The sequence below is a fragment of the Monodelphis domestica genome, chromosome 3 (genome assembly GCF_027887165.1).
Source record: "Monodelphis domestica isolate mMonDom1 chromosome 3, mMonDom1.pri, whole genome shotgun sequence".
Taxonomy (NCBI): Eukaryota; Metazoa; Chordata; class Mammalia; order Didelphimorphia; family Didelphidae; genus Monodelphis; species Monodelphis domestica.
In genome coordinates, this window is record NC_077229.1 from 45,385,528 (window position 1) to 45,398,370 (window position 12,843).

The following is a 12,843-nucleotide window of genomic DNA, read 5'->3' on the forward strand; positions in this document are numbered from 1 at the left end:
TCTCTGAGGTCTCTTCCAGCTCTAAATCAACAATTTCTGAAGATCCCTCAGTAATGTTAATTAATGATAATAATGACTTTACGGACAACTTTTTGGATTCAATACTGTGTATTGATTCCAAGGCAGAAGAGTGGTAAGGGTTAGGCAATGGGGGTCAAGTGACTTGTCCAGGGTCACACAGCTGGGAAGTGTCTGAGGCCAGATTTGAACCCAGAACCTTCAAGCCTGGTTCTCAATCCATTGAGCCACCTAAGGTGCCCCTAAATGGGTTCATCCTAAAAGTGCCTGGTTTCTGGCTTGGTGGGTAAAAGCCTAGATCTGGAGTCACTCAAACTTGAGTTCAAATTGCTCCTGAACCCAGGTCTCCCTAACCCTCCAAGCTCAGCTCTAACCACTACGTCCCTCAGCCTCTCAAAAATCCCTAAGGTCGGTCTCTCCCCACCCCCATTTTTTTACACCCTTACCTTCTTAGAACCAATACTACATGAGAGTACATGTATAACCCAGATCAAATTGCTCATCATCTCTGAGAGCGGGGAGGGGAGGGGAGGGAAAGGGATGATTTGGATCTTATCATTTTGGGAACTGTGTGCTAAAAATTATTATGTGCAATTAGGAAAATAAAATATCTTTGAATAAAAAGGAATTGATATTAAAGGTAGGTTAAGTGACTTGCTTAGGGTCATACAGCTAAAAAGTGTCCAAACTCAAATTTGAACCCAGAACCACCTATCTGTAGGCTTGGCTCTCTATCCACTGAACCACCCAGCCCCATTTTTTCAAGAGGTTGGTACATCATTTAAACTTGGTGAAGTTGACTGACTTGACCCTTAATTGTCTCCTAAATCAGCCCACCAGCCCACCCTCATACTGCCTGCTTGAACCAAGGCAGCGTGGCAGAAGGAAGCCAAAGGAAGCTGGATCTGGATCCCAGCTTAGGCCAGGCATCTCACCTGGTTAAACTTTTTCTCATCTGTAAAATGGGCTTAACAGCGCTCCTCTGCCAGGGCTTTGGAGGAGTGCCAGTTTGATGATGTTACAACGTTAGGGACTCTCCAGGAGACAGTCCCATCATCCTCATTCCCAGCCTGGGATGGGCAGACAGCCCCATCTCTCCCTGCTTCAACCCTCCCCCCGGGCTTCTTCCCTGGTTGTCTCATTCTGCCAGGATTTATTATCTTATCTCTGGAGCTCTATTTCTTCTCTCTGGCTCTCCTATTTACAGAAAGGCAGGATAAAAAGGGACCGGGCAAAAATAGTTGTTCTGTAGCTTTCCAGAATCCTAAGGATTTCTCCTTTCAGACGGGGGAGGGGAAGGTCCCCACATTGTTCCAAAGGGCTCCCCAAGGCCTTCTCCAGCTGCCGCCAGCTCAACAAAGCATCCGGTCCTCGATTCAGTCCCAGGCCACTGAGTCCTGCTCCATCCTCGCTGTTTACTCAGTCACTACAAGTCTGACTCTTGAGACTGCATGGGAGGGGATGGTTTGGCCAAGCTACTGCAGTAGTTTGCCATTTCCTTCTCCAGCTCATTTGACAGATAAGGAAACTGAGGCACGCCGGGTGAAATGACTTGCCCAGAGTCATACATCTAGTTTGTCATTTCTTTCTCCAGCTCATTTGACAGATGAGGAAATTGAGGCACACAGGGTTCAGTGACTTGCCCAGAGACAGCTGATTTGCCATTTCTTTCTCCAGCTCATCTGACAAATGCTGAAACTGAGGCAAACAGGGTGAAGTGACTTGCTCAGGGTAACACAGCTAGGAAGTATCTGAGGCAACCATTGTGCACCTCAGTACCCTTAGATGCCCCCATTATGCAGCCTTTTTTTCCAGGAAAATTCTTGTATGTGTTTGTATTTGTTCTACAATAAATACAAATGAAAATCTATTACAAATAACAGGTTCTATTTCTTATACATTTCACACTGATGCTATACATGTCTGTCCATTCAAAGAGCTCCTTTCAAGGAGGAATTGTTTCCTTCTTTGTACCTGTACACTCAGCACCCAAGACAGTGTCTGACAGAAAACAGTGATTAATAAATCCTTGGTGACCAGCCAGTGCCTTCCCAACCTCTTCCCAACCAATTATTCCATCAATCAAACATTTATAAAGTCCCTACTATGCATTATGGATATCATATAGGTATGGAGTTGGGAGAACATGGCTTCAAATCTGGCCTCAAACATTTCCTAGCTGTGTGACCCTGGGTAAGTCACTTAACCCCAACTGATTAACCCTTGAAGTTCTTCTGTCTTAGAATTGATACCAAGTGGGAAGAGAGGTGGTTCATTGGATAAAGCACCAGACCTGAAGTCAGGAAGACTCCTCTTTCTGAGTTCAAATCTGGCCTCAGACACTTACTAGCTATGTGACCCTGGACAAGTCACTTATTCCTGTTTCCCTCAGTTTCCTCATCTGTCAAATGAGTTGGAGAAGGAAATAGCAAACCACTCCATTTCTGCACAGTGCTTGATACATGGTGATCACATAATAAATACTTGATGATTGACTGGAATCAGAGGTCCTGGGTTCATATCTGGCCCTAGACACTTCCTAGCTGTGTGAACCTAGGCAAGTCACTTAACTCCAATCATGTAGTCCTTAGTGCTCTTCTGTCCTGGAATTGATATTTAGCAGCAATTCTAAGACAGAAGGTAAAGATCTAAAAAGAAAATGTGATAGTAAGATAGAAGGTAAGGCTTTAAAAAGAAAAGAAAGAATATATATATATATATATACACATACATATATATAGCTACCAAAAAAATGGATATTGTCTTTGTAGCTTTGTATTTGGTACCATGGATATAAAGACAAAGAAGTAAACAATCTCTGCACCCCACAAGCTCATAGTTTAGCAAACCCTTACAGCCTTCTTGTCCAACCCCCTCATTTTACAGATGAGGAAGCTGAGGTTAAATGAGCTCATATTTAGTAGCAAAAGCAGAATTGGAATCCACACCCCCTGATTCCAGTCACATTTGCACCATTGTGCATGGCATCAAGAGTAGAAGTAAAAGGTGTGAAACAATCTCAACGAGCAAAATCAAATCCAGAGCTTTTCCACTGTAGATGCAATCCAACCCCTTTGTTTTACAGAAGTGGAAACTGAGGTCAGAGAGAACTGACTTGTCCAGGTCTGAATGGAAAGTGATGTAAGGGGCAGTGATATAGCACAGTGGATAGAGATCCAGGCCTGGAGTTGGGTGGACCTGGGCTCAAATCCAGCCTCAGACACTTCCTAGTTGAGTGATCCTGGGCAAGTCACTTAATCCTGATTGCCTAGCCCTTTGACTCTCTTCTTCTGTCTTAGAACTGATACCAAACAGAAGGAAAGAGAAGGAAAAAAAGAGAGATTATACCCCATAGAGATCATAAGGGAAAAGACTTCTACAAGAATATTCATAGCTGAGCTCTTTGTTGTGACAAAAAATTGGAAAATGAGGCTTGCCCTTCAATTGGGGAATTGTGGAATCTGTTGATGATGGAATACTATTGGGTTCAAATGAATAATGAACTGGAAGAATTCCATGTGAACTGGAAAGACCTTCAAGAACTGATACAGAGTGAGAGGAGCAGAACCAGGAGAATGTTGTACACAGAGACTGATACACTGTGGTACTATCGAATGTAATGGACTTCTCTACTAGCAGCAATGCAGTGACCCAGGACTGTTCTGAGGGACTGATGAGAGATGCTATCCACATCCAGAGAAAGAACTGTGGGAGTAGAAACACAGAAGAAAAACAACTGCTTGTCACATGGGTTGAGGGGATATGATGAGGATGTAGACTCTAAAGGATCACCCCAGTGCAAACATCAATAATATGGAAATAGGTCTTGATCAATGACACATGTAAAACCCAGTGGAATTGTTCTTTGGCTACGGAAGGGGGTGGGAGGAGGAGAGGGAAAGGACATGAATCATGTAACTATGGGAAAATATTCTAAGTTAATTAATTAAATAAACTTAAAAAATAAAAATAAAGTGCTTGTTCACTGCAAAAAAAGAAAAAGAGAGAAGGTGAGGAAGAAAGGAAGGAACGGAGAGAGGGGAAGGAAGGAAGGAAGGAAGGAAGGAAGGAAGGAAGGAAGGAAGGAAGGAAGGAAGGAAGGAAGGAAGGAAGGAAGGAAGGAAGGAAGGAAGGAAGGAAGGAAGGAACGAAGGAGGGAGGGAGGGAGGGAGGGAGGAACTCAGGTCTTCTGACTCCAAATTCTACAACACTTTTAAGGAGGTCACAGGTAGATTTCAGGGGTTCCATGAACCAGGTTTCTTTTTCACTAACCTTCATCTGAAATTAAGCATTTCCTTCAATCATTTAAAAACTCAGTTGTGAGAAAGGGCCCCTACTCTTCCCCAGAGTGCCAAAGGGTTCCATAACCCTTGCTCTAGTCCAGGCCCCTCATTTTACAGGCCCAGGAAAGTCAAATCACTTGTCTTATTACACAAAGATAATAAATGGCATGGGCAGGATTTGAATCTGAGACCTGGCTCCAGATCCCATCCTCTTTCCTCTGAAATTCGGTCTCTCACTTTCCACAGGAGGAAACGGTGCCCAAAAGGGTCCAAGGTCCCACAAGTAACCCATGAGAGAGAACCAAAGTCCTCTTACACTAAACCCCGTGTTCTTGCCACTCCCCAAACTACTACTAGAGGAAGGCAAACACAGTGGGTGCCTCTGAAACATGGCCATTAAAGCAGCTCCCTTCCTGCCTGCCTGAGGCAGCAGAGCAAGATGTGGGGAGCCTGGAGTCACCAGAAGCCTCTCACTCAGGGTGGGGGGGTTGGGGAGGCCTTGGAAATGCCACTCGGAAGCCGATTTTCCCAGAAATTCCAGAACCCCATTTGGAAATCTTTCCTTCGTCACAACAGGGACAATGAAACAACTCCACACTCAAGACACTGGACTCCGAGAGGCAACAGGCGGAATGGAGGAGACAAGAGGCAAAGGCACAAATGTCAAGTCTGACCATCTCAGGATCACATCAGCTTCCTATTTCCTCCTGGCATCAAACAGGCAAATCCGTTTGCTGCTCAGTTGCAGAATGGAGAAGGCAGAGGTCAAGGGACTGAGTGCTGGACTTGCAGTCACAACACCTGAGTTCAGGGACAGCTAGGATAGAGGTCTTGAGATGGGAGGTCCTGGGTTCAAATTTGGCCTCAGACACTTCCCAGCTGTGTGACCCTGGGCAAGTCACTTAACCCCAACTGCCTAGCCCTGACCTCTCTTCTGCCTTGGAACCAACTCATAGTATTCATTCTAAGGGGGAAGGTAAGAATTTAACAAAAACAAAAGACCTGAATTCAAATCCCAGATCTGATATTTGCTAGCTGTGTGACCTTGAGTAAGTCCTCTTAACCTCTGAAGCCTAGCTTCTTCATCAATTGGATGAGGAAATTGGGTTTAACAACCTCTGAAGATCTGTCCTAAAGCCACAACCATCTCCCCTATTCTCCTGACTTAGTTTCCCCAGAGGGGATGCGACTCCATAGCATCTAAGGTCCATTCCAACTCTAGATTCCATTTCTTCCCTGGGTCTCAGTTTCCTCATCTGTAGCCTCTGAGGTCCCTTTAGCTCTAAGCTTATGACCCCCTTCTAGCGGGAGGGCTGGAAGCCCAAGGACTACAGGCAACAAGATGGCACATGGTACTGGAGTGAGTCATTTGGGACCCAAATTTGAATCCTTCCGCAAACACTTGCTAACTGCATGACCCTGGGCAAGTCACTTCACCAATCAATGGATCAGCATTTGCCAGTCATTCTAGGTGCCAGGCACTGTAGTGGGCACTAGGGATGCGAATACAAAGAAGGAAATAATCCCTATTCTCCCTCTCTTAGCTTCTGTCTTATCATCTGTAAAATGGGGGTGATGATAATAGCGCCTGCCTTTCCAGGGCTGTTATAAGAATCAAATAAAGTCGGGGGCAGCTGGGTAGCTTAGTGGATTGAGAGCCAGTCCTAGAGACGGGAGGTCCTAGGTTCAAATCTGGCCTCAGCCACTTCCTAGCTGTGTGACCCTGGGCAAGTCACTTGACCCCCATTGCCTAGCCCTTACCACTCTTCTGCCTTGGAGCCAATACACAGTATGACTGCAAGACGGAAGGTAAGGGTTAAAAAAAAAATAAAAAAAATAAAAAAATAAAAAAAAAGAATCAAATAAAGTCGAGGACGGAAGAGAACAATCTTTCATTCAATGCCTACTATGTGCCAGTCAGTGTGCTAAGAGCTTTAACAAATATTAACTCATTTCATTCTCACAACAGCCCTGAGAGGCAGGATATTTTATTAACCCATTTTACAGTTGAGGGAAACTGAGGATGACAAAGGTTGAGTGACTTGCCCAGGGTCACACAGCAAGGCAGAATTTCAAGTTGAAATTGAATGAAGAATGAAGTTGGGTCTTCCTGACACCAGAACCAAGGCTCTATCCATTGTGCTACCTGGCTCTTGCATCAAGCATTCTATAAACCTTCAAAGTTAGCTATTTTTAAAATAAAAGGCGTTATTATCTTTTGTTCTGTCGATGGGGGAGGCTGTGTAGGCTGGTAAAAAGGGGAAGCACCCTAGTCTCAATTCCCGGGAAACTGGCCTTGGGGAAATGGTTGGCCCACTTCCCACAAGCCACTCCACTCTGGCCATGAAATGCCGGTCAGCACAGAGAACTTCCCAAACAAATAGATCCCGATAGCTAGAGTGGTGGAATCTTTTTTCTCCCTGCGCAAGGGATTGTGGACTGAGAGGATTTGGGGGTCCTGGCCCAGAGCCCATGAGGCCAAGCCTCCCCTTTTACAGATGAGGAAACTGAGAGCAGAGAGGAGAAGTGAATTATCCAAGGTCATAGAGCCCTCCTCTGAACTTAGGTCTTCTCGTCCCGAACCCAATTCTCTTTCCAATGGCCACACGTGCCCTGTTCCAGAAGGGTCCCTGCCAGCCAGGAGAGGAGGAAGTGAGCAAACCCAGCTGTCAGATCTCTTCCAAAGGTCTTCGGAACCAGGGAGTGAAAAAAGGCCCAGTTGCTGCCTTCTCCACCTCCTGAAATCGAGTGAAGAAAACAAGGTTTGGGAAATTGGGGTTCGATTTCCTCCAGAGGCTGCTCCAGAATTAGGGCTGCTTTAGGCCTAGAGTTATCAAGAGGCAGGGGGATGGACACGATGACCAGAGGCATCCCTCCCACCTAGGATTCTTCCATAAACATCCAAGTGGAGGGAAGTGGCGGAGAGAGGAAGGGAGAGACGAGGGACAGGAGAGAACGAGGGACAGGAGAGAACGGTGCTCGAGACCAAGGAACGGGCACGGAGACTGGAAACAAACCCTAACAAACTCTGTACATCGCTAATCCGGACCAGATGGACGGGAATTATTTTGAAAAAGGCAAAAACCCAACCCAGGCCTCTCCTAAAACAAATAGAAACGAGAGGCCCTCTGACTCAGAGGGGAACCTGAAATAGCACTCGCCCAGAAAAGCCCTGGCGCAGAAAGCCTTCGGAGAGGAAAACGGGAACCGGATGCCCCCCGGGAGCCTGGTCACCGGAGGAGGCTCGGGGATCCCCAACGCGGACCCGTGGGTGCCCCAAGCACTGCCATCTTGTACCGGAGAGCATCGGCTTTGCCCAAACACAAAGGGGTGGTTTTCAGATCCCCGTAAATGCTATTTCCCACTTAGAAAACAAGTCTCATCACTCTAAAACAAATGAATATTCTTGGCAGCCTTTTGTCATTACTCCATTTTTCAATAAATAAAGGTTAATAGTGTAGTAATGGCTAGAATGGGTGGGGGAATACGGGAGCTTTTTTTTTATTAAATCTTTACCTTCAATACTTACAATAACACTGTATATAATAGCGCAATATTGTAATACGTATGATACTGTGTATCGGTTCTAAGGCAGAAGAACAGAAGGGGCTAGGCAATGGGGGTTAAGTGATTTGTCCAGGGTCACACAGCTAGGAGGTGTGAGCAAAAAGGGCTAGGAGGGGCAGCTGGGTAGCTCAGTGGATTGAGAACCAGGCCTAGAAATGGGAGGTCCTAGGTTCAAATCTGGCCTCAGCCACTTCCTAGCTGTGTGACCCTGGGCAAGTCACTTGACCCCCATTGCCTAGCCCTTACCACTCTTCTGCCTTGGAGCCAATACACAGTATTGACTCCAAGACAGAAGGTAAGGGTTTAAAAAAAAAAAAAGGGCTAGGAAATGGGGGTTAAATGACTTGTCCAGGGTCACACAGCTAGGAAGTATGAGCAGAACAGGCTAGGCAATGGGAATTAAGTGACTTGTCCAGGGTCATACAGCTAGGAAGTATGAGTGGAAAAAGCTAGGCAATGGGGGTTAAGTGACTTGTCCAGGGTCGCACAGCTAGGAAGTATCTGAGGTTAGATTTTAACCCAGGACCTCCTGTCTCTGGGCTTGGTTCTCAATCCATTGAGCCACCCAGCTTTCAAAGAAGTCTTTGGGTTTGAAAAGGATGAAAAGGGAGGGATGCATTAGAAGAGACAGTAAGTCATTTTGGATCAATATTTTTTTCCTTAAGTGTTTACTATGAGCCAAGCCAATGCTGCAGAGACAGAAACAATCCCCCAAAGAAGCTTAGTGGAGGGGTTCATCTGTAGTAGTGGAGGGAACTTCCATGATGGGAGGGCTTTCCCCTAGTCCCCTCCCCCATTCATATCAGCTCCTATAAAAAAGGTTTTTCATGGGAGAAAGACTCAAAGTTCCCTTCCCAACACCAATGTCAGGGGATTACTAGCGGAGAGATGTTGGGCCAATCCCTGACCTCTCTGGGGCTCAGTTTCTTCATCTGTAAAATAAGGGAGTTAGAACTCAAGGGCCTGGAAAGTCCCTAGTAGATCCCAAAGCTGTGAAGCAATGCTGCACCCTGCAGGGAATTATCACCTGGGTGATTATCAGTCTGAGGAGGTGATTATCACTGGCTGGGTTTTAGAGCAACCAAGAAGAAAGAATAATCCAATGGAATTTGGGATCCAGAATTCAATCCCAACTCTAAGGCATGGTCATCCTGACAAGTCATGTGATCTCTCCTGACCTCAGTATCTTCACCTGTAAAATGGGAGCAGGGAGGGAGAGATGAGTAGACTGGGGGGGGGGGGGTCTCTGAGGCTCCTGCCTAGGACCCTCTGATCTCTGTTGGTTTTTCTGAGACTGAATCCAAGTCTTCTTCCTGATTCAGAAAGTCTTAGAGAAATGCAGAGAGTCCTGGGAAGTTAAAAAGTTTCTAACCTTGCCCAAGGTCACATGGGCTGTACATATCAGAGGCGGGACTTGAACTCGATCCAGTGCTCCATCCACTGCAGCATGGTGCCTCTCCTAAACTATATTCCCAAAGACCGATAAAATGAGAGTGGGGTGATGAAGCCTAGAATATCTGCCTCTAAAAACTGCAGCTAAGGTTCAAATGGGATCATGTGTGTGTAAAGCGTTCTGTGACCCCAAACACAGCAGCTATTATTATCATTAGCTTCATCAAGACCAGAGTTGTGGATGGGGAGATGAGCCCTCTCCTCAACCACCACCCCCAAACACACTTGTCTCTCCCTGACCCCATTCAGGGTTTTCTTGGCAAAAACACCTGCCATTTCCTTCTCCAGCTCATTTGACCAACAAGGAAATTGAGGCAAGGCTAAGTGACTTGTCCAGGGTCACACAGCTAGTTTGTCATTTCCTTCTCCAACTCATTTGACAGATGAAGAAACTGAGGCAAGCAAGGCTAAGGGATTTTTCCAGGCTCATACAGATAGTTTATCATTTCCTTCTCCAACTCATTTAACAGACAAAGAAACTGAGGCAAACAGGGTGAAGTGACTTGTCCAGGGTCAGACAGGTAGTTTGTCATTTCCTTCTCCAACTCATTTGACAGACAAGGAAATTGAGGCAAGGCTAAGTGACTTGTCCAGGGTTACACAGCTAGTTTGTCATTTTCTTCTCCAACTCATTTGACAGATGAGGATACTGAGGCAAGTAGGGATCAGTGCATTGCCCAGAATCACACAGCTTACTTTACCATTTCCTTCTCCAATTAGTTTGACAGATAAGGAAACTGAGGCAATCAAGGCTAAGTGATTTGTCCAGGGTCACACAGCTAATTTATTTCCTTCTTCAACTCATTTGACAGATGAGGAAACTGAGGCAAACAGGGATCAGTGACTTGCTCCAGCTTGCTTGACAGAGAAGGAAAGAGGCAAGCAGGGTTAAATGACATGCCCAGGTTCACACAGGCCAGATTTGAACTCCTGAACATGAATCTTCTTGATTCCAGCCCCAGCACTCTTTCTGGCAGCATCTAGCTGCCTCCATATGAATGCTAACTGTTAGTGATAGTTTGCTGTTAGTGATAGTAGTGCCAAATCGGTATTACTACATCACAGGTCTGACCACAGTCCCTTCCTGCCCAAGAAATTGTACTGGAGCAGGGGAGTAGGTAGTACAGTGGATAGAGAGCCAGGCTGGTGTCCAGAGGCCCTGAGTTCAAATCTGATCTCAAACACTTCTTAGCTGTTTGATTCTGGCAAGTCACTTAACCGCCACTGCCTAGCCCTGTCTTGGAATTGATAAGGCAGATAGAATTGATTGGCCCCTTATTGTCTCTAGAATCAAATCCAAACTCCCCGGTGCCACAGCTAAAGTCTGGAAAGGTCTGGCCTCTGCCTTGGCAGCTCAGCTGCAGCAGATCCGATCGGGGGTGGCAGCTTTGAGGGCAGATAAGTCAAAGAGTGGTAAGAGCAGCCGCACAGTTCTGCTCCCAAAGCACTTCCCCCACAAAAAGCTGGCGAGGCACAAGTCCCACTGTCCTCATTTTACAGAAGGGGAGAAACGAGACAGAAGAGAAATCCTGAGCAGCACCAAAAGGACCCAGAACAAAGTCTCCTCGCCCGGAAAGGCAGACAGGTGGGTTCAGTGGTCTGTCTCTAAACCTAAATCTATGGCCCTAAGGTCTCCGGAACAGTGGGAAAGTATGGATAAAAATCACCTGAGAAGGAAGGAAGGAGCTCAAGTCGGTACCCACGCTATCACAGGCTCTGAAGAGGATTGAAGTAGAAAGAAGACAATTCAGCAAGTGACTTGCCCAAGGTCACCTACCCTTAGCAATGGAGCTAGGACTCAAACTCAGAGCCCCAGACTCTAAAACTCCCCCAAGTCGCCTTCCCTACCCTCTCGGGTACCCCAGAACCCTAGGTTTGGGGCTCATCACATTCTAATTACTAAATAGTAAGCTCCCTGAGCTCCTCTTAACCATCTCTCCTCACCCTACCCCAAACAGGGCTTGTACATGGTCTCAGTAAATATGAAGTGAATTTACCTCCCCAAATTAGGCAAAAAGGGTGATGCAACAAGGCCTTTGACACTAGCAGTGAATTCTGGGTGCTTTCTGGCTAAGGAGCTGAACACCCAGAGCTCCCTGGAAATACTGCTATTTCCCCCCACCCACGCCAATGTCTTCCCCACTAAGCACCCGAAGCTCTTTTGTCTCCCAAGCCCTCCTCCAGCATCCCTCCGAACAAGGGGACCAGCCAGGAGAGCTCCATTTCCAGGAGATGGTGGGGAATGGCTAAAAGCAGAGTTTTCCCAGAACTCCTCCCGCCATGCCATCCAGGAGGGCACTGAGGCTGCAGGAGCTGCGGCTCTGCCCTCCCTCTCCAGTAAGGGATCAGAGTCTGATCCTGTCGGCTTCCCAGAGGCCTCGGGCTAGGAAAGAGAGGCAGGATCAGGAGGTGTAGCTGGCCAGGGGGCAGGTGAGAATAGCAAGGAAGTTGTGGAACTGTGAAAACAGCCAGCTGCTGAGAGGAGAACCAAATGAGGCTCGGGGTGAGAAAAGCCTGGAAAAGCCCAGGGCACCAGAGAGGCAGCGAGGCAAGCGCCGGGCACAGCCCCGAACCTCTAACCCGCCGCCAGCAGCAGCCAGGACTGGGTCAGGAAGTTGTCTTGTCATCTCAAAGCCTGCGAGAAAAGGTCCTTCTCCCCAGGGCAGGGCGTCTGGGCTGTTAAAGCAAACTGCCAGGAGAGGGGAAAGTCTCGGCCAATTGGACCCCTTCGGAGAGACCTCGTACAAAGCCCTCGGATAAGGCAGGGAGGCCCCCAAATGGGGAGAGACAAAGGCTCGCCGCCCCCCTGTTCAGGAAGTGATGCCCGCCGGAGATAAACAGGCGGGCTGTCCCCCTGGCCGGTTTCCCTGGCAGCCCGGGACCCTGGACCCCTACTGGTCAAGCCTGGGCACGCACTGGAGGGAACGGGTGAGGCCGAGGCGAGGAGAGATGGACCGTGCAGCGCCAGTACGGGCGGGCGGGAGCACCGGCGGACACCTCCGCTCCCCCACGCTCCCCCGCCCCCAGCACCGCGGAGCGCAGCATCCCCAGTCGCCCCCTGGCCGTGCCCGTGCCAGTATCCGAGCGCGCGCGCTGCGGGGCCCACGTGGAGGAGGGCAGGCGGGTACCCTGTCCCCAGAGGGAGCCCAGCCCCGGCCCTCCCGGGCCTCTCCCCTTTGTCTGCGCCGGCTCGGGCTCCGAGCATCCGTTTCGGAAGCGCAGGGACAACCCCCCTGGACCCGCCCCGCGGGGGGGAGCCCCTCCCCTCCTCACCCGGCGCTGGGTCCTGCGCTCCGCTGCCGGGGCTGCCCGGGGTCCTGGCGCCTCGGGGCTAGGGCAGGGGCGGCCACTGCGGCGGCAGCGGCGGCGGCGGCGGCCGGGCTGCTGGCTGGCGGGGCTGGGGTGGCCGAGCCGGCGCGGGCGGCGCCGCCGATTGGCTGAGGCCGGGCCTCCCCGAGCCGGGGAGGGAGGAGGAGGAGGAGGAGGAGGAACGAGCCGCCGGGTCCCGGGATTGGCCGCCCGG

At 48.7% G+C, this 12,843-nt stretch overlaps 1 protein-coding gene across 15 annotated transcripts in view; it reads right to left on the minus strand.

Annotated features, from left to right (window-relative positions):
- Positions 1-12,843, minus strand: part of CAMKK2 (calcium/calmodulin dependent protein kinase kinase 2) — an 88,306-nt gene that overhangs the window by 67,594 nt on the left and 7,869 nt on the right. For 6 of the 15 annotated variants that reach the window (XM_056821792.1, XM_056821787.1, XM_056821786.1 and 3 more), the window contains exon 1: positions 12,594-12,839. The exons of the other annotated variants lie outside the window; for them this stretch is intronic. The gene's annotated coding sequence lies outside the window, so the exon portion shown is untranslated. Of the gene's footprint in view, positions 1-12,593; positions 12,840-12,843 lie in introns of those variants that run through there. 15 annotated transcript variants of the gene reach the window in all.